This window comes from Phasianus colchicus, chromosome 4, assembly GCF_987193195.1.
Source record: "Phasianus colchicus chromosome 4, bPhaCol1.hap1.1, whole genome shotgun sequence".
NCBI lineage: Eukaryota > Metazoa > Chordata > Aves > Galliformes > Phasianidae > Phasianus > Phasianus colchicus.
The window spans coordinates 58,199,848-58,221,089 of record NC_143439.1 but is presented as its reverse complement, the minus strand read 5'-3'; the positions used below and the strand labels follow the sequence as shown (position 1 = coordinate 58,221,089).

The 21,242-nt window shown below is 41.3% G+C and overlaps 1 protein-coding gene across 2 annotated transcripts in view; it reads left to right on the top strand.

Moving 5' to 3' along the window:
* Window positions 1-589: 589 nt before the first annotated feature.
* The window catches only part of C1QTNF7 (C1q and TNF related 7), a 63,373-nt gene continuing 42,720 nt past the window's right edge, over window positions 590-21,242 (top strand). Inside the window, exons 1-3 of one of the 2 annotated variants that reach the window (XM_090139657.1) lie at window positions 590-1,025; window positions 15,910-16,043; window positions 18,394-18,467. The gene's annotated coding sequence lies outside the window, so the exon portion shown is untranslated. Of the gene's footprint in view, window positions 1,026-8,273; window positions 8,763-15,909; window positions 16,044-18,393; window positions 18,468-21,242 lie in introns of those variants that run through there. The other variant, XM_090139656.1, reaches the window with a different exon arrangement.

The window sequence follows — 21,242 nt, the reverse complement described above, 5'->3', positions numbered from 1 at the left end:
ATAGATGGTCCAAGATGGATGACTTGTGCTGTTATCAGTGGATTGAGATGTCACTGTTTCCAGCAACATACAGGTTCTGTGGCTTTATATGGATCAAAATGAATCTTTTTCCATTACATATCTTGCATAAAAACATTGTACAGATGCAGAAACTGACACAGGCAGGAAACTGGTGCAGAGTTGCAGGACATAAACACAGGGGAAAACCTGGATTCCCCAGCTCCTGGGCCATCATTCCTCTCTGCCTCTGCTTCCATTTCCCACCTCCGGAAAAGCAGCTTGAGGAGCCAAGATCAAAGCCAAGGAGGAAGGATTTGACTTTGCCCCCAAGACAGGTATTAGAGTAAAGGAAATCAATGCTTGCAAACACAATTCAGCCAAGCTGCTGCTGCTGGCACAGTTTTCAGAGCAGGCACTTTTTACCCATCTCTTCCCCATGGAGGCAGCTCTCAGGCATTTGCTGGCTCCCCAAATCCAACCACTCCATGTTTCTAGTCATATCAGCAGTCTGATAGTGATAGAATAAGCAGGAAGGACTTTAAACTAAAAGAGAGGAGATTTAGATTAGATGTTAAGATGAAATCCTTTACTCAGAGGGTGGCAAGACAGTGGAACAGTCTGCCCAGAGAAGCTGTGGATGCCCCATCCCTGCCAGGTTCAAGGCCAGGTTGGATGGGCCCTGGGCAGCCTGAGCTGGTGGGCGGCAGCCCTGTCCACGGCAGGGTGCTTGAAGGGCTTGAAGGTCCCTTCCAACACCAACCATTCTGTGATTCTATGATTCTATGACTCCATGACTCTCTGAAGTGACCTTCTGGAATGCCACCCCTCAGAGCTGGCACAATGCCGCATTGGCACGTTGCTGCAGGGCAGACCCATCACACAGGAAGCCATTTTACACCTTCAGTTGTCACTTGCAACTACAGGAGCTGGTGTTTCACACACCTGCTGAGACATGAGAACTCCTAACTGGTGGCATTGGAGGGGAAATATTGTAGCAGCTTTTATTTCTGGTGAAATACAGCCAGGTAACTGGGTGTGAAAGCAGAAGGGCAGACAAAAGTGGATCTGTGGTGAGGGAAATCTGTTAGAGCATTTTCCCGCTATTGCCCTTTCCCTCTCATGCTGTTCGCAGTGTTTCCCTTCCATTACTTTAGCCTCTGGATAAAAATATAGAGAGCCTTCTAAAAGAGAAGATAAATCCTTTCTATAGTGAATTGTAAGACATTGATATCACCTGGCTCCAAAAGCAAGCTGGGATCTCCAACTGAGGAAAACTTCTGCATTGAGAAAAATCAATTTTCCTTGGTCTGCTGTGGTAACTTAGGCCACATCTCCATACCCTTGGGTGACAGTGTCCTCCATAGGGAACCCCAGAATGGCAGCCTCTGCCTTTTGCTCCGTGCATCAGTTTGGGCACCAGAGCACTGCCCCGATGAGCAAGTTCACTGGGACATTGTGATAGCAGCTCTGAGTTGTTAGGATTTAGGAAGAAGAGAAGCTCCCTTCCTTTGCAGCTGTACTGACGTTGGTGCCTGCAGCTTTGGAGCCAAATGATTTCACTGCAGTTCTGATCTGATCAGTGCTTTCCACCCCCTTTGCTTATTTTGCACAGTTGCAATTGCTTTCATAAAGATTGGGCAGAGCTGAAGATACTGCAGATCTTAAAAGAAGAAATGATGCATTGCTAATTTCTGAGCATTATAGAGAGAGGTCATATCTCACTGATTAGGTTAAACCCTGAGAGCCCCACTCATATCATACAGTTATCCTAATTAATGTAGTTACAGCACAAGTACGGATTCTACAAATATCCTAACTGTCACAGTTCATCATGCAATCCATCTTACAGTTCCTGATTTACTTGCCCTTGCAAATAAAATACTTTCTTACCCTTTTTTTTTTTTTTAAGCTTTTCACGAATATGTCAGAAGTCTAAGCTCATTTCTGTTGGCTCTTCTGTATTTTGTTACTCTTTCTGTTTTACAGAAGGCTTTAATACTGGGTTCATCCAGAAATATACATCTTGGAGAATACTGAAAGATGTCTCTAGGCTAAGTTACTGATATGCCAGAGCAATTAATCTATTTGAAGAAATATGAATTTGTCAGCAAAGGCTTCCTCTGTGCTGGGAGCGGGTCAGAGCCAGCAGGCACTGCACTGGGTGCTGAGGCAACGTGCAGCCAGGATGAGATGCTCCAGGAAACAGTGACAGCTATGTCAGAGCCAGCAGAATGGTGTTTGTTGCACACAGATATAAACTTTTCCTCTCCTATTTGCTAACAGGAGGAATGTGCCCAGCTGAACAGGTCAATAGTCTTGATGTCAGTGATATCTTGTGGTTATAAGCACTGTAGGAAAGTTTTATTAGAGCTGCCCTTCCCCATTCATGATGACTGAATTAAAAGAGACTGCTACTTTATATGGTTTGTTATGTTGTATACCATCCTCATACTCTTAAAGTCCTCCATGGCCAATCTTTCATGGTTTTCAGTGGAGGCAGAAATGAGGCTATAAAACAGGGGAGGAAAGATGGCTCCTTGGTTTGTGCTTTGGGGGATGCTCAATGACCTGCAGGAGATGGAAAGTCAGGGGAAGATGAGAGGAAAATCATGGAATCATAGGATTATAGGATCATTTAGGTTGAAAAAGACCACTAAGATCACATAATCCACCCATCAACCCATCCCCACATGCCCACTAACCATGTCCCTCAGTGCTGCATCTCCACATTTCTTGAACACCTCCAGGAACAGTGATGACTCCACCACCTTCCTGGGCAGCCTGTGCCAATGATTTATCTATCACTCTTTCTGATAAGAACTTTTTCCTAATATCCAACTGGAATCTCCCCTGGTGAAACTTAAAGCTATTACCTCTTGTACTGTCAAAATCTGGGAGCATGGGTGTATAGAATAGTATAGAAATCTCTCCCTGCAGCAGCCTTCTCACAGCCTCATTCCTGCAGCAGTGCTGACTTTCATCACCATTCACTCTCCCTTCTCTCAGATACCCTCATGTTTTCCCAGCTGCTTCTGTATGGGGAAGAAGAGAGGAGCCTATGTCATAACTTCACCTGCTGCACAAAAACTTGATGCTGCTCTGACCCTCCTGGCAAAGAGTCAGCTGTCAGACTAGCCAATTACAAACCCAGACTGTTGCTGAACGTTTTGCAAAGGATGCTCCTTTCCTTGTTATTCTGTGCTGTACATAGACACTTTTCCCATAGATATTTTTTATCTGCAGATTACAAATAGCTGGTATAACCTGCTGATGAATCTGCAGGTGTTCAGGTTTTGGGCTGGGAGACTGCTGGCTCCAGCTGTGCTGCAGTTCTGTACGGTGCCTGTCAGGCCATCTCCATGGCACAGGATCTTTCCATTCCAGAGAATTTTACCCTTTCTATTTTGCCAGGCGGCCAGCTCAAAGACAACTCAGTCACTGATCTGAACTCTTAGATGTTGCTATAACACTGTTGCTGAGCAAAGGCAGGCTTTGATTTAAACAGAGTGGGAAGAAATGTCTCAGGATTCGACAGTCTGCCTGTTTTAAAACTCATTCTTAGTGCCCATAAATTATGTTGATATTAAAAATCAGTTTGGAGCAGAATGAATATGTTGGGGGATGTTGTCCCCCCCCCGTGTCCTGTTCTTCCACCTCGCATTGTGCTCACATCTTTCCGTGGGATGCAGCATTTCCAGGGTTTCATGCAAGAAGATTTTGTGCTTCCATTTGCGGTTTCGGATACAATTTTTTTTAATGCTTCCATTCTGGGTTTGGGAAACAGAAACACAAACCACTGCAGTTCCTGTTTATACCAAATGAATTTGCTTTAACCTGATATTTTGTTTAATTTACTGAAGCTTTAGCTGTAACACCTGCAAGGCACAACCTCATATAATTTTCCAACAAGGACAAAATAATCCAATAGGGAAATGAGTTTCCTTTTTTCTCCTTTTTTTCTTCTTTCTTTGGTGCAGCAAAGCTGCTTTTCAGTAAGGATGCCAAAAATTTCTCTGCCCCAACAATGAGTTTAGTGTGTTTGGCTTTGGGATGTATTTTCATACAGTTTATAATCTAGTGTTATTTACTAACAGTTTTACCCAGTTTTAGGCTTTTTCCCTATGCTACTTGGAGACTGTGGACAGCTGACAAGAGTTCTCAGCAAGTTTCTGTGTGCCTGCTATTTGCCACGTACATTTGTGCTTGAAAATGTGAGGGCAAATTGGGCTGGGTGATAGAAAGCCTATAACTCATAGCTACAAAGAAAAACCTGAAAATATGGGCTGATTTGAAAGACTCAGAAGCCAGAAGGAAAATGAAGACTCTCCCATTTATTGTACTTAACATTTTATCATTTAGGGATGGGAATAGCTGGATTCATGAATTCTGAATGTTTGGAAGTGCTGTTGTTATAGCCTACATCAAATGCGAACAGCAATAATCAGATCTGTTTTCTGGAACTCATAGACAAGGGGAAAAAAATAAATTACTTTTAAGTGTCCAAATGAGAGCTTTTCAAATGATCAGATGAGTAAGAGAGAGAAAGAGGGAGAGAGAAAAGAATGACGCAAAGTAAATTTCAATTGGGGCTGCAAACAGTTTGATCATATATTCCAGGCATGTACGACCAAAGCTGTTACAATAAACCCTTGATGCAAAAAACGGAACACGCAGTACAGGTCTGCACATCCAATGCTAAAAAATAGACACGTTTTTTTTTTTGATAGAGGTCTATCTTATCACTGCATTTCAAGGGGTAAACCAAAATATGTTATGCAGTAAAAACAATGCATTTAAATTTTCCAAGGCTCCGAGCTGCATTTAGCCCTGCAGATGCAGCATGCCTGCATGCACGCCAGCCAGAGCAGGCTGTTGTTGTAAAACTGGAGCTCTCTCCTGTGCACATCACTGGTCTAGTTTTGCTTTACTTGTTTTGAAGATAAAACAGCCTGTCAGCTGCAGAAATTAAAGGTATTTGAACATCACTTTCACTGTAATTAAAAAGTCCTTCAGAGATGTCACGTAGGATGTGCCTGGGATATATCTTCTTTGCCTTCTAATTGAATGACTTTTATATGTGTTATAATTAATCTATCACTTTTTTAAGCTAAATGTTAAAATAGCTGTATTCTAACACATTCTACATTTTTTCACCATTGTCACAAATAAAGCACATACAGTAGTACCACATCTGTTGTATATTCTACGTCCTGTTTTGGCATGAATATCCCAAATTCAGTCTGAAAACTATCATCTCCATTTCTCTGTTGTACCCTTCAGAACTTGTGAATCTCGTAACAGTTTATCTGAGTTTTGCTTATGCTTTGATTTTCTTTTCTTTACTCTGACATGGCAGTGGGGCTTTCACAAGCCCTCCTTGCCAGCCAAACGCCTCAATAATTTGAGTCTCAGTGATATGTCATCCTTTTTAAATGAGCTGTTGAGCTGGAGATCATGTTGCGCACATCTCCAGGTCGTCCTAGAGATCTCTCAGCAATCCACTGTGTCTTATTATGTAAGATGAACTGTAATTATACTGCATTCCCAGATTTGGACTAGACAGAGGCTGGGTTGTGTGTCTAGCCCTCCTACCTTTCCAATTTTACTGGATAGGAGGTCATGGGGGTAGGTCTTGTGGGTGGTAGGTCACAGCGTCAACCATTCCACAGCAGAACTGCACCAAAGTGTCCTAGGGGGATGAGTAGGGAGTAGCTGGACCGTGCAGTGAAATTTCTTGCCTCTGCTGCTCTTTCATAAAATGAAGATAAAAGCACAAGAGATGTTGTAGGGAAAGATGGTATAAAGATCATTAAGTGCTGTGTTGGGTTTTTCAGCACCTCAGCCATTTTTTCCCATTCTGCATGGGACTTTAGTGTAGTTGAGTCTCTCTTTTGTATTTGCAGTTTGTCCTTTTCCTCCATACCCTGACCTCAGCTTCCCTAATTCACTTCATTTACAGTGAAAAAGGAAAGTGCTACTTGCAACATTTTGAAGCTTAAAAATTGCTTTTCATTTCTTGCAAATGGGCAGTAAACATATACCCATACCGCTTCTTCCTTCTTACTTCTTTCATCCCAAAAAGCAGATAACATTGTTTTTCTGCATGTGGAGGTCAAATTGTTGTGTTTTTTTTAATGATTAACTATAACAGCAACCTGACGTTCCACTTTCACAAATAAGTTTATTATTGAAGTTTCTGTATCATGTTACTGATTTAAATTTTTGTAAGAAGAAACCACAACAGAACACTGTGAGCTTGATATTACAGAAGTAAAATAAGCATTTGATCCTACTCAGGAGACTTCCAGGTGCTGGCAGGGACCTTGAACAGCTACTGAATTCACATAACTGCATATCCAGAAATAAAGAGAGAGCTCTGTGATACACTAAGACCATTCTTAGAGTCAAATGACAAGCCAAATTACATCTTAGCCTTCACTGGCAAGATAGAGATGTGCCATTTTGCTGTTGCTGAAAATACCAGGGGAGATTAAAATCTCAGATCTCCAAATGATAAATTGGAGATGTTAACAAAATTAGAGAAGAATGTACTTCTTTGAGCACAAAGGCTTTGAAGCAGACTGATGACCTGCTTTCTTCCTCCCCTGTTTTAGAAGACCATGCTGTATAACGTTTCCCTGATCTAAACTCCAAACCTAACTAACCCCTACAGTTTATCCCTGTTATTTGAAGGTCGTGCCGTCGGCATATTCATCTCCATAATCAGGAATTAATTCCCCAGACTAGTTCACAACCTTAAGGAATACGTACAGATGTATTTTCTGCTTTCTCTCCACAGGAGAGGATGCAGCGTGGGGATTCAGATCTGTTTCACATGCACACTAAATCCCCTTTAAGGTCTCTCTTTCCTTTCCTCTGCAGCTTTGCCTTTTTTCCCTCTCCAGCCAGCAGATGCCTCTTGATCCTTCCAGGCATCTGTAAGCTCCTCAGCCCTTTCTCTCTGCACATCTCCCGCAGCTGCATATCTTCCATCTACTCAGACCAGCACGTTTCCTTCAGTTCTTTTGCTTGAAGACTCCCACCAGAAAAGCACCACAATGTGCTTTTCTCACTCTGATCCAAGGCATTCCCTCATTCAGCCTGAAAGCTGAGAAGGTGTCTCCAGGACCATCAGTCTTAGAAATGCTTGGCTGGCTTTCTTCAGGTGTCCCCTCTGGGCTAGCACAAAGCAGGGCTCAGATCCGAGCTTTGCTTCTCTGCTTCTTTTTTTTTTTTTAGGTCTGAACCATGACTTAAAAGAAAATGTTATTTTTATTATTTCTGAACTTTTATGAGAGAGGTAAACAGGTTGGGAATAACTCAGTTAAAGGGTTCCAACTGGAAGCCCAGAAATACATCTTTATTGAAAGGGCAGATCTGCTTTGCAGCCCCAAAAACAAAGGACAGTGTTGGTGTACTAAGACAGCTTGGCTGCTGTCTCATTGCTGGAACAGAGAAACCCATATCAGCTGTTTCATTGGGTTTACTGCTTAACACAGTTAGCTGCTAGGTTTCCTGTGCTGCAAAGAAAAGTTCTCACCTGGCTCTGGGCAGCCTGGTCTAGTGGTTGGCGACCTTGTCCACGTCAGGGGGGTTCAAACCAGATTATCATTGAAGTCCTTCTCAACCCAGGCCATTCTGTGATTCAAAATGACACGTTTAAGGCAGGAGCAATGCTGTGGGCAGAGGTATTGAAGGTAAGGCCAGCCTCACATATCATTTCATATGAAAATTTTCTAAGCTTTATTTTACCTAGAAAAAGGATGCCTAGCTGTTTCCATGGTGCAGTGAACTCCTAGTTTTGGTCCTGTCCAGTGTACAGAAGTTATGCCACGAGGATGTAATTCTCTGTTTGTAAGGCAGATCAGCCCCATCCATCTTCATCAATGTACTGGAGCAACCAGTTCATTATTACCTTCAGACTTCAGAAAAGTTCTTTCAGAAACTGTTTGGAATAGAAACCAATAACTGCTCTCAGCTTGTACACAGGATGAGGGAATATCCTTTAAAGATTGTATTTAAGTGCACCCAAAAACAAGGAGAGCTGGCAGAAGGCAGGTTGACTGCAGGAGTTTCCACCCACAACTTATTAAGCTGTTGAAACACCAGTTCAAAAGCCTTAATGATTAAAAAAGGAGTTTTTAAATGCTGGTAAGAACAGAAAATATGTTTTATCACCTCCAGCCCGGGGTTCCACAAGCTGGCAGCGCAGTCAAATACAGATGTAAGGGGAAAACATAACGGCCGGCTAAATGGCCTTGGCAGTAACAACTACAATGTTGATGGTGTTTTAAAAAGTGCCAGCAGAGGGCAATACTAGGCAGAAAAAGAGCTAGCCTGGCCTGCCGGGCACGGGGTGCTTCCCGCCTCCCCTCCAGGGGCACCCAGAGCCCCGTGAGCCCACAGCCGAGCCCGGACAGGAAGGGCTCGGGGCTGCAGGCTTGATGCTGTAGGGGAAAGTGGATTCTCATGCACACAATGCTACTTTTATGCCACAACCCGCCCCTCCCCTGACACAGCTCCATGCCGTTCCCTCGGGCCCTGTTGCTTTCACGCAGAGCAGAGCTCAGCGCTGCCCCTCCACTCCCTGTTGCGAGCTGCAGCCGCCATGGTGCCTTCCCTCAGTTCCTCTGCTCTGGTCCCTCACCAAGGGACTTCAGACACTGCTCGTGCATCCTCTAGACTCTTCCCCATCTCTGGACACTCTCTAACAGCTTTATGTCCTTATATTGTGATTCCCAAACCTGCATCCAGTGCTCAAGGTAAGGCCACACTTGAAACATCCCAGAACTTTGAATTGCATTGAAAAGCCAGGGTCTTATTGAAATATTCACTGCATGTTCCTGCTGCTGCCCAGGTATCTCTTTTACTGCCAGCCACAGCAGGAATTGTGAAAGGCCCACAGGCCCACACCTCTCCAGCAGGACAAGGCCCTGCTGGAGAGAGACGTTTGAGTTTCACATTTTCAGAGATTTAACCCACAGATGGTGTCTGTGAGATTTTTGGGAGAGGTGACTTTGAAGGCTCTTTAAAAGAGATTTGGAAAGCAGAGAGAAATACCTGCTTAAAAATAGCAAAGATACCCCATAAAAGTCAGTCAATTTTCCAGGTATTCCATCCTCACACTGAGGACAGGCTTTTAGATGAAGAGACAGTGTCTAAAGAGCTACAATTAGAGCCATGGCCATGCTGTCTACATTCTGGGGTCATTTGGGAACCAATTTTGTCTCTCAAAGATGAGCCTCATAGATGTGAGCCCACTCAGGTACTTCTGCCCCAGTAGAGGAACCCTTAATGAGCCCTCTTATATGCTGCAAAGAGGCACAAAGAGACATTAGTGCAATTATTATTTCTTAGCAATTCCTAATGATGTAACTTCTGACTTGCAGTACTATTACTCTTGGGCTGTTTGGCTGCAGCCACTCGGGAAGCTTCAAGAAACTCTGAAAAACAGCACTACAGAAATGAACAGTCTCTCTGGTATATGCAAGGATAAATATTCACAGAGCAATTAGTTACTGTGGAGTTGTACTGTCCAAGAAATATAAGGGGTGGAGAACAGGGAAATTCTGGAACCAGAAGAGAAAGAAACTTAGAAATTTTTAAAATAGAAGCCCTATAGAAAGCAGGTCACATGGGACAGAAAGAAAAAAAAAATCCTCATTTTTCATCATTAAATGAAATAGCTTTGTAATTAAAAACAGATTCCAGAGTGCTGGTCTGTTTATTCACTGTAGATGAAGTGAATAAGCAATTGTTTAGGAAACACACAATGCAAAAAACTGGACATAAAATAAGCATATATAAGGCTGTATTTTTCCTTTTTAGACTTCCACATCCACATACACGTCTTTTCATCTAGGACTGTACTTTCCCATTCCTGCTGTAGTCAGCTAGCTGAGTATCTCAGCACTGGCCAGAATTGCAACAGAGATGGTCTTTGCAGCTTTCCAGGGTTTGTTACCATTCCAACTACTGCCTTCTACTTTTCCAAATTCTTTGCTGTTGTTCCTGTTACATTGTACCTTCATTTCCAAACAGTGAAGCCCCAGCAGGACTGCTGGGAAGCCTGCATGGAAACCTGCCTCCTACCCCAGTTCCACTGTTCCTTCCACATCCCAAAACAAAAGCCCAAGGGAGCCCTAGGCCTACCTGGAGACACAGAAGCCCTAGGATTGATGGAAATCCTGCTTGGGCCCCTGAAGCCTGGGGAAATTTGTATGTTTGCTGTATTTTGCTAGGAAAAATTTTTGGATTACCTGGAGTCCATTACAGCAGTTTGGTCTGCTTTGTGCTACTCTTGTCCTTAACCCTATTTGAACCTTGGATTAAGTCCACCTGTGGACAGCAGCCATGCTCCAAGCTTTGTTATGGGAGCAGTGGACTAGGAAGGAGCAGGGTTTTCAAGCCCTTTCTCTTGTGGTACAATGTCCTGGCCAGAGCCAGGCTGGGCAGCCTCTATCTCAGAAAGGGATGCTAAGACTCATGACACTGTGGAAATAGTACTCTTCTGCTCGAGGCACTTCACTGAAAACCTGCAATTAATATTAGAGCCTTCAGCTGTTCCTGCTCACTCAAAGGACCATGAGCTGGGGTGTCTGTGCCACTCTTGTGCCTTGCGGTAAGAGATAAGCTTGTGCATTTGGCTGTTCCTCCAGGCATGTGTCACTTTACATCCCTAATTTCAACTTCTGTCCTTTTTGATGCATGTATGAACAAGTGAAAGAAAGGCCTTTCTACTAATGAAAATGTATGTTCCAACTTTTTAAGATAAATTACTCGTGCTGATCAGTGCTGCTATGCTACCTCTGTAGTTTTAAGTAGTCAGGCTAATTGTGACAACAGTGATTTGTTTGTTTTGATTCAGATGTTTCATTTCAGAAAGTTGTCAGCTATATTTTGTTACCATTAATGTCAGGGAACTTGTACAGGTCAGGAAATGTGTATAGCCAACAGCCTACTCACTTGGAAAAGCATCCATAGACAATAAAGTTTTATGAACAGAAATTTAATGGCATGGATCTTTCCAGACTTTCCAAAGAGACTGAACTGAATTGATTGTTTTTGATGCTGAGCCCTTGTAGTTAGGTATTCTGCTGCTAATGCACATCACATCCTGTTCCACTGCTGTATAACGGTGCCATCTGTAATCAATCGTGCTTTATCCACCCTTAGCTCTGGGGGGTGGTATCAATTAACAATTAAAAGAATCCTCTTTCCATTTAAAAGAAGAAATGGCACCCTCTGATAGCAGCTCAGCAGCTGGAAAGTCAGCCTATCAGACAGATGGAGAAGGAACAGCAGAAATGAATATACATGCATATATTCATATATAGCCTTTGGTTTTCTTGAGCAGTTGCCATTTTATCTTGGAGTAACCCTTGAATCATTTGCAGGAGGATGTCAGATAATGCTCTCTTCAAACCCAAGCAAGCTGTATTTGCAGTCAGGGAGAACCATAGGGTGCCTAATGTGCAAGGCTGATATTTACTGCATTACGAAAATAGCTCTAAAGACTGTCTGGCTGTATCATTGCATGAACACAGAGCTGTACTCTGCTGCTGCCCTTTCTGCCCAGGAAGCATACTGATCAAGGGCCACATGAGGTGGGTTGGAAGAAGGGACACTTTCTGAATTGTGTAGAACAACTGCCCTTTTTCAGGGAAGAGGACATTTTCACAGCAAACACTCTCATCAGATGAAACAAATCTATATTTTTTATGTTTTTGCCCTCCTGGTTATGCACTGCATGAATTCAAAATGATTCCTATCCTTGTCTGAGGTAAACAGTCTTCTCTTACCCAATTCTCTTTGACTGTAGGGAATAATGGCTAGAACATAATTGTAAGATTTGAGACCAGGTAACTGAACTATGAGCCAGCCATTCAAATGCCATTATTTCTGGCAGATATTCAGTACAAATTGTCATGTACACACAGTTCAAAATTCACTTCTTCTGTGTTTGAATTTCTTTCACAGTGAGTTTTTTACCTATCCTCAAGCTTGGTATTACTTGAAACTCTTTCACAAACAACGGTTTTGAGAAGTTTATGATGTTTCTCTGCATTTCCTTTACTCTGAAGAGCCTACTCCTCATAAAACATGATTAGTACAGATGCAGCTCTCCACATCCAAGTGGTAATGTTCTATAAATAACATTTGCCCAGGCAAATTTTATATGCAGGTTTAGCACTACCCTGAGCCTGAGGAAGCTCAAGTCCAGACCTCCTGCTGTTTGGAAGGTTGCTTGGCCACCAGCCTATGCGCTCCTCTGCCAACAGGACAGCCCCTATCCCTCTATTAAAGCTTGGTCATTCTGCAGAGGAGAAGCTGTGATTTATTTGCTCTATATCATTTTTTCCCCTCTTCACATTTCTGGACAAAAGTGAGGATGGAATTGTCAAAAGAAATAGTTTGAATTAGACATGGCTCACCAAGGAAATTACAGAGTTTGGTCTTAGCTATGTTAAATGAGAGAAGTTGCCAATGTAGTCAGAAATGTACTAGATTAACTAGTAGACCTTAGATCACCGTGGGAAATAGAAATGTTGACTGCTTTCTACCAGAGATTTCATAAGATTCTTTTCTTCCCAAAAAGATTTTTCAAAAAATGTAATATAGTCATAATTTGTCATCAGCCATGAAGTTCAGGCACCTTAGGCACTTTTTCAGATTCTACATAATCTTCAATGTCTAATATACTATGGGAAATACAATGAAATATACCCTGCTCCTAATTGATTCCTTTTGCATCACATTTTTCACACAGGCTTGGCTGTTGGCCTTTCTTTGCTAAGTGAGAGTTTCAACAAGTAGAGAAGATGGATGGCCAAACCAATCAGCTACAGAATATGCAAAAGGTCAAAGCACTCAGCTAGCACATTGCAGGCTGCTTCAGATAAATGAAGCATAATAAATCGAATAACTTTCTCTTTGAACAAACAAAATAAGGAAACTTGAAAGTAGTTCAAGCTGATGTTTTCTTTATGACTTGAAGTGCTACATGTATAGTCCTTTGGAGTGTGGGATAGGATAAAAGTCTTTTCCTATCCTGTCTGGTTGAAAGAGAAGATAGAAAAAATAAGTAGTTTGCATATGTGAGGTTGAATAGATTTGTGTCATATAAATTAAGACTGGTGTGTGCATGCAAGGAAAAGTTGTCCTTTGTGTATGTATGTCTGTAGCATTCTTCTTCATGGGGATTTTGAATGAGGAGCTTGTAGAAACAACCTCACTAATGTACCCTTTCGTCCTGGGCAATAAAAAGAATAAAACCAAAGGTTGCTAAGTTCTTCAGTACAGCTGTCCTCACTATCTTTGTTCATGATCTCCAATACCCGTGGCCCAACATTTCTGTAGAAATGTTAAAGCCCAGGGTTTAATGTGTTGGAGGAACAGCAGTGGGGCTGGTACTTCACCCATATTTGTAGGGCACTGACAATGGTATCATGAGCAGAGAGGATAACAGTGGAGGTACCAAAACAGCAATGCTATAGGGCCAGCAGAGGTGGCTTTCCTGCAGGTAGAAACTTCTTATTTGTATTAGTGAGAACTATTAATGGTGCTCAGAGGAACTGTTTTGTTTCCCAGTACTCCCAAACCACTGTGTGGGCTAATTTTAAATGAATCTGTTACTTTCAGGCTTATCTTTCATTGCTTCTGGGCTTGCACTTGGCAGAAGAAAAATAAATATAAGCTATTCTTATTACACTTGCTTGAATACCAAGCATGTTTTCATTCCATCTAGCTAATATGAGTAGAAGATAAACTGGTGGCCTATTTCCTCTTTCTCTTCCAAAATAAAGGAGAGTGATAAGCTGAGGCCTCTTGGAGAGGAAGCTGAGATGCCTCTGGAGGGTACAACTGTTTAGCCAGCTATGAAGCAAAGACAGTGACCTTGTTCTGCAAGGGATGTGAACTGACAGATATGGACTTTATTTCCCTTTCCACCATAGACAACTATGCCCAGTGATACGAACATGACATTTTCTGAGTAACATAAATGCCTAGAGTTTGGAGAACTATTGGTCTGGAGTACAACATAGTGGAATGCATTAAGATAAATAAAAGAAAAATAATAAGCAAAAGACAGAGAATTTTACTAACTGAAACCAGATAGTTCTGTAGTACAAAAGTGTTATTTCTGCTGTTTGTTTAGTTCTGCATTTGGAACAATGGTCACTCTCTGTGCTTTGTGAAAACAGATTACTGGAGAGAAAAAATGAGATAGGTGGATAGTTTAGCTAAAGCATTGCTTTTTGCTGATGTTATTTTACAAAACACTATGCATTTCAGAAGCCTTTTCCTATTTGTCAGTCTCATTGAATTTCCAGCAATGGCTTAAGACATCAGTACATTTCTGCAATTCTGTGCTTTGGTCTGTAAGACTCCTGATGGAAAAGTTTGCCACAGAAGAAAAAGAGGGGAAAAATAGCAGGAGAAAAGCCTTCCTCATCTTGTGGAGAAGTATGTAGGTGAAGTGGGAGTCCTACTGACCTTGTAATTACTGATAAATAGTGGAGGAGATGGAGCTGCAATGCTCTACCCTAGTAAGACTCTAAGCCTTACCACTGGGTTGATCTGATTCACTGGAAGGTGAGAAAAGGAATGTGCTGCACCACTTGCAACAAATGGCACTCCATTTCAGAACAGTACAGTATAGCACTGCTGTTCCAAGCTGCACCAAGCAGATAAGATTTAAATCCTGCTTGTTAGCTCTACATTGGTGACTAATGATTGAATGGAGGTGCAGAGCTGAGCTGATTTCAGTATGGTAATCTCATTGGGTAAATGAGCTTTAGACTAAGTTTTCTAGCAAATTTAGGCTTAGAATAAATTTTACTCATTTGAAAAATCTCAAGCTCTGTTGGAGTTGCAGTTTGCATTCCATACGGATACAAAAATACATATGTGGAATTAATCTATTGGTATCTAGATGCCTCCCTGAAGTGTGTGGCCCTAGCAGCTGCCAGACCTGTGCTGTTCCTCATGGTCATATCCCACCCTGTAGCCATTCACCTGTTGGACTTCTCCAGGTGGATGCACCAGCTGGGGGTTATGAAAGCAGGACTCCTTAAAAACAAAGCAAAAACTGTTGTGTGTTTTAGCATAATATTTTCTTGTAACATTTGATTTTCATGCAGGGCACTGGACAGTGTCATATTTCTGTTTACCTGAATGAAGTTCATCTTCATTCATATCACTCCAGATGAGGAGAGAATAAGGCTTCTGGCTGTTAGCAGCTTTGTGACTTCCTAGAGTGCACTGTGCTATATAAACCTTCTCCTTCTCTCAGTACCAAGATGAGTCCTGAGCAGTTACATTAGCATTGTGACAATTGGATTAGATATTATCTGGATGTAAATGCATTCATCCATAACAGAGAAAATCCTAAATCCCAGCATCAAAGGATACTTCATTTTTTAATGCCTCAAAGTTGTAATTCCTTCCTGCCAGTAAATCTGCTGCCTAGTGGTTCACTGCAAGAGAAAGGTTTTGTTTGATTCCTGGCTCAGATACATGTGTTGGAAATGTCCTTGATACTTATTAGAACCTGCTGAATCTTAAAATACTTTGGTCAGAGAAAGAATTAAAATAAGCCATCAGAAAAACATCCCAGCTGCTTTTCTCATGAGAGGACAAAAAATGACAATTTGTCAAGGATCTAATGACTATGTTCCTTGGAGCACATTCTCTCTCATTCATCTATTACATGAATTTCTATTTTTTTGTATTCAAGACACAGCAAACTGTTATGCAGTAGATGTTCGCATGTAAATGACCATATGAAAACTTGTATTCATCAGCAAGACAAGAAGATAAATCCAGATAAATCCAATATAAATTCCTGCCAGTCTTCTCTAAGCCACTAATAAACATTTTTGTGTTGTTTTTTTTCCTCTGTGACAGCGGCGATATCCTCTGCTGTCCCAAGAAATGAATAGGAGTAAGATGCAGCAGCTCATGTTTTCCTAGACTGGTGCAGAAAGAAGCAAGCATGAGAATGAGGGCTGTGTTCTCTGAATGATCTTTAAAAATTCAAGGTAATTACTATAAGCATACCAATACAAGTTTACAGCATTGCCTGTGCCTAAAAGGATATAAATAATTCCTGCTCACAAAATTAAAATTGAGCAGGAGCTTCTACTATACATTAAAGTGATATGATAAGGACAGTATTAGTATTTCACTATACTTTCATCTGCAACTAAGTTCACCAACAGATCATTAATTTCTACTCCATTGAAATAGAATTGGCTTTCCTGAAATCCTTACTCTCATCATTGGCAGCAATATTTTGTCTGTATTGATTGAATGCACAGGATCCTGTTTTTAATTCTTAGTAAAAAATATGAAATATTTAATACATAGGTTGCTACAAAGCTAATGCCTCCTATTTATTTCCATGAAATCTACAACAGATACACAGATTAGAAAACACTATTTGATAGAGCAAATTCTCAACAACAAAACACTATTTTTCAACATAGTCACCACCATTAGCTCTGCATTTTTGCCTGAGATGAACAAGAGCCTGCGTGCTGCACTTGTAAAAATTTGTGCCAGTGGAAGTGGTCTGTTGTTATTGTCACTGCTGCTGAAAGGCACCACCCAATGCCTCACTGTGCTCACATCCACTATTCAGCCTCCATAAACATTCAGCAAGCATCGATGAATGTCACTGGGGGCAATTTTTTTCCACCTGGAGGAATTCAGTGACAAACTTTCATCTACACTTCCATGAGGAGCCATTTTGTCAGAGTGCCCCTCTGCTGCCATCTGTTGCATGGTAACAAGATGTAACAAAATACTGGTGGGATGGTTCAACCTTTATTGCTATACCACCAACATCTGCCTCTGGTGTCATAGGCCACCATAATAAAATAGGAGGCATTACTTTTGTAGCAGCCCTTGTATTTAGGTGTCATGTGAATTAGCATATATGAATGAACAAGATCATCTATATTACTTCACAAGTTGCATTTTGACTTTATCTGATTCTGTCATATGAGATTGATTTCCTCTTTCAGGTGCCTCAAACACTTGAAAATTTCAGTTTAATTCAGTCTAATGAGCCCATCCTAGCTTACGTTAGTTTTGCAAGAAAATATGGCTGACAAAGCAAAAGTCACTTAATAATGACAACAGTAATCCTTATGTCATGTTAGCATGAACAGATCTGTTGCACAGATTTCCAGAAGTGCTCGGTATTTTGGTTGGTTTTCAGGATCCTCATTTCAAGACAGTACCCAGCATAAGTGTCTGCAGAAGTTTGTTATCGTACTAACATGGAATTTGGGTGCTGAGAGACTGAAATTTCCAAAATCACAATGTATTATAGTTTAGGCCTAGATATTGATGCCTTTTTGTTTGCTATTTTTACCTGTATGTTAAGATTCTATAGAGAACTTGTATTATCAAAATGGGAACTTCATTCATTCATAAACATGCTTCATGTCATGCATGTGGCTGGTTGAAATAAATTCCTCTCAACAAGGAGGAATTATTCTCCTTCCACATGAGCTCAAACAGTTCTTCTGCTTGAATTACATTTCATGTGCTCCACTCTCTTAATGTGAGCAAAGCAGAACAGTCATCTCCAGTATGTTGATGCCTTTGAAAGTCATGGTTCTGTTATTAAAACTTGACGATGTCTCAGAAGATAGAATAGCTGCCATGACTTTCTTTGAAAGTCTCTAAAATCACAAAGGACACGTTTAGGACCTCAGTTCCTCTGCTGTGAGAGGAGCATCTTGTATTGCAGCAGAGGAAGCCCAGGAGAAAACTCTTGGACCTGTCCCCAGAGCCTCAGAAGAGGGACTGCCGCCTCTGAAAATACGGGGAGCCTCCTGTCTGAGTTGGGGAGCAGGCTCCTTTGGCAGCTCTGAGCACTTGGTGCATTTGAGGCTGTTGCGTCTTCCTTCTCTTTGAGGCAGATGGTGCTCCTCCCACACTGAGCGGATGACATGCCAGAAAGAGTATGATTTTTTTCCTCTTCTGTGTCTTTACTGAGGAGACAACTTAGCTGATAATGCTTTCCAAAGATGATATAACGTTACCTCGGGGAGGCTATGCCCCACATCCTGCTAGGAATCTGTCCCACCTCTTCAGTCCAGAGCACACACTTGATCGTTGCTCTGCAGTACACATTGAGCTCCTTCCAGCAGGAGTTTTATAGCGAGCAGACAGTTGCTTTAAATTAGAAAAGTTGGCAAGTGTCCGAGGAAAGGAGTGGGAACTTATTTAGCTGAGACAGGCAGTTACAAAGCTCAATACAAGAGCATCAAGCTTCAAATAAGTTTTTGTGAAGTACATTATCTGTCATCGAGGCATTCAAATTGGCTTTAACGGATTTGGAAATACCAACAATTACCTGTTGGCTTCAATTTACAGCTCCTACGGCACGACCCAAAAGAAGGGTGTTGCTTTTCCTGGAAAAAGTAGGTGTTATCTACTCAAATGTAAAGGTAAGTTGCAACAGATTCTGTTTTCCTATTCTGACTTCCTTTCAAAGAAGGGAATATAACTTTCAGAAAAAATGCGGGTTTTTGCTGGGATACACAATTCCATTAAAATCCATTGCAGTAGTTCTTCTGTTAAATTTCTTTATGTATCTTGTAAGAAAGAAAGACTTTGACATGTATGCACGTAACCTTCCTGTCAGACATTACCAGATAGATTTTTTAAAAATCAAGGACACAATTTTCTGGTAAAAAATTCTTTATAAATGTCTACCTTTCACAAGGCATAAGGTGATGTAACTGTTTAAGATCTTTTGAAATATTTATTTCTATTTAGCTTTAATCTTACATTCCATCAACCCAAAATAGATATTATAGGCTTTTTCTCTCGTGAATGTTTCCAGCATCATTCCAAGTATTCACTTGAACCTTTGTTGCTATGGTTTCATAGAAATTTGTTTTGCAAAAAAAAAAAATCTATAAATACCAAATAAATCATTTTGCTTCAGGGTTGTGGTTTTGCAAAGTTAATCTCACAATTTTAATTTAGTAAGCTCTCACAAAAAAAAAAAATATCCATTTGTTATTCTGGTGGGGCATTTATTCTGTTGCAGTTTTCCTTCCCAAGGTCATTTAACTTTTTGTGTTTCCACTGCTACTGGCAGCATGTTTTGTGGCTATGTGCTACAGACAGTGGAGAGAGTGGGTGTTGTTAAATAGAGTGTAAGTGATTGAACACAACCATGGTCTGAGTAGGTGAGAGTGTAAGTGGATAAGCAGTTTCTTGCTCTCTCTTCTCCCCTGGGTCTCTGGTTACCATTATTTAGATGAAGCTGAGGCAACGCTTGCTTGCATGCCAGCTGCCCAAAACATGATACTCACAATGGTGACTAGTTTTTCTAACCCACTCAGTTTCAAGGAAATGATGAAGATTTTCATGCTGCTGAAGTTTTAGGAAAATATGGGTGTGAGCACAGCATTACACAGTCCTTAGAGCTGTGCACGCTATGGTAATTTGCTATTACCAGCTCTTCTGGTGAATGGAGAAACAGCAACATGCTTCAGAAATCACACAAACATAGTGCACAGTGAGTTAAAGAGACAAACCCCCTCCTTCCTGCAATCCCCTGCAATCTGTTCTCCCTGACATAGATAGTTTCATCTGTGCTACTGGAGTGGAGTTTCCCTTTCAGAGTAGGTGGAAATACAAGGCTATCCCACTGAACTCCCATGCAGCCCAGCCTGTGGCTTGTCCCCATGGACAAATGCTCCAGCTAAGGAATCTATTTATGAGTAGAGAAATGTGGAGTGGGAAGGGCGGGGGAAATGGTGTGGAAAAGCAAAATTGGATGCAGAGAAGCTGATATGCCTGGCCCACTGGAAAAAAAAAGGAAATTCTGAGAGCCTATTTTCCTCTGAGAATCCCTGAGTTAAATTTTGTGCCAAGAGGGAATCCCAGCGTCACCATTCTTTATGAACTGTGGAAAGATAGGACTGGAGGTATGTCCGACTAAGATCAGATGGGCAAAGAATATATGGCTCAGGGCAAAGGAAGTTCATTCCCCTTCCTCCATGGCTGTCTATTCCTTATCCTGGAATTCATATTATTCCTTAACCTGGTATTCATATTATTTCATTTCCACTGTCATCTCCACATTTCACTGTAATGCTTATATACGCTTACAAGTAGAGAAGGTGGACAAAAATCCACATAGGAACAGTGTCCTGGGGGCTGAATTGAGTGTCCTGTTCAGTGTGATGAAGTTGACATACACTTAATTCTCTCTAGTGTGTCCACTCACAGGTATGTCATGTGTGCTGGAAAACCTGATGTTCAAGGTACTTTCACCAGTGCTAAAGCAACATTACACATACTGTCACTGCATGATGAAATAAAATCCATGTTCCCAAAGAGACACACTGCAGATGATAAAATGCAGAAAACTTAACCTCAGATCTCACTTTCTGATTCCTGCAGGTTACTTATCACAGATACAAGAAAGGTCAAACCCCTCTTTTAACTGCTGATGTGGATTTTTTGTTAGTTGAAAGGACAGCAAAGCAGTTAGTGTGATTTCCTTGGCAGAAAACACTACACACTCAGCAAGCTTGCCTTTTGTGTTCAAACAGGAAAAATAAAGGCTGTATTTGAGATAATTACTGGGCATGCTTACATTTTAATGATGGGCATCAGGCTGCAACTGTCAGCAAAATGTTTTCATCTCTGCTCATAGGCTGTATAAATTAAGAAGTGCAGATCTGTAAAGCAGTTTCTTTCTCTTTGGAGCTGAAGAAGAAATCCAGATTAGTCTGATTTCACAATGCTAAAGTAAATTGTTCCAGTTCTTCATATATTAGGGTTTAATTTTTATTTTGGAAAAGCAGCGTGGATCTGGTTTTGGGTGTCTAGTCCTTATACTAGATGTGAATTGGAAAGTAATGAAGGCATTATTGTGAAGGACCTGACTCAGTACTTCAGAGATGTTTTACAGTTTCACTAAATGTTGAGTGAGAAGGGATAGAATCATAAGATTAAATAGTCTGTACAGTTCTGTCAGGTGTAAGCCTTGGGAAGGGCAGCACTGCTAAGTATAAAACCAGATCTTACTACAAATAATAAAGGGATTGGATTTAAAGGGAAAGATTAGGCTGTACATAATGGCAAAATGCTTCTGGCAATGAGAGGTGTGTGGTTATAAAACAATCATCTGAGAGAAAGAGGGGAAAAGTCTCAGTGCCTGGGATGTTTCACTTTGGGCAAACCTGGAAGAAGTCTGTGGG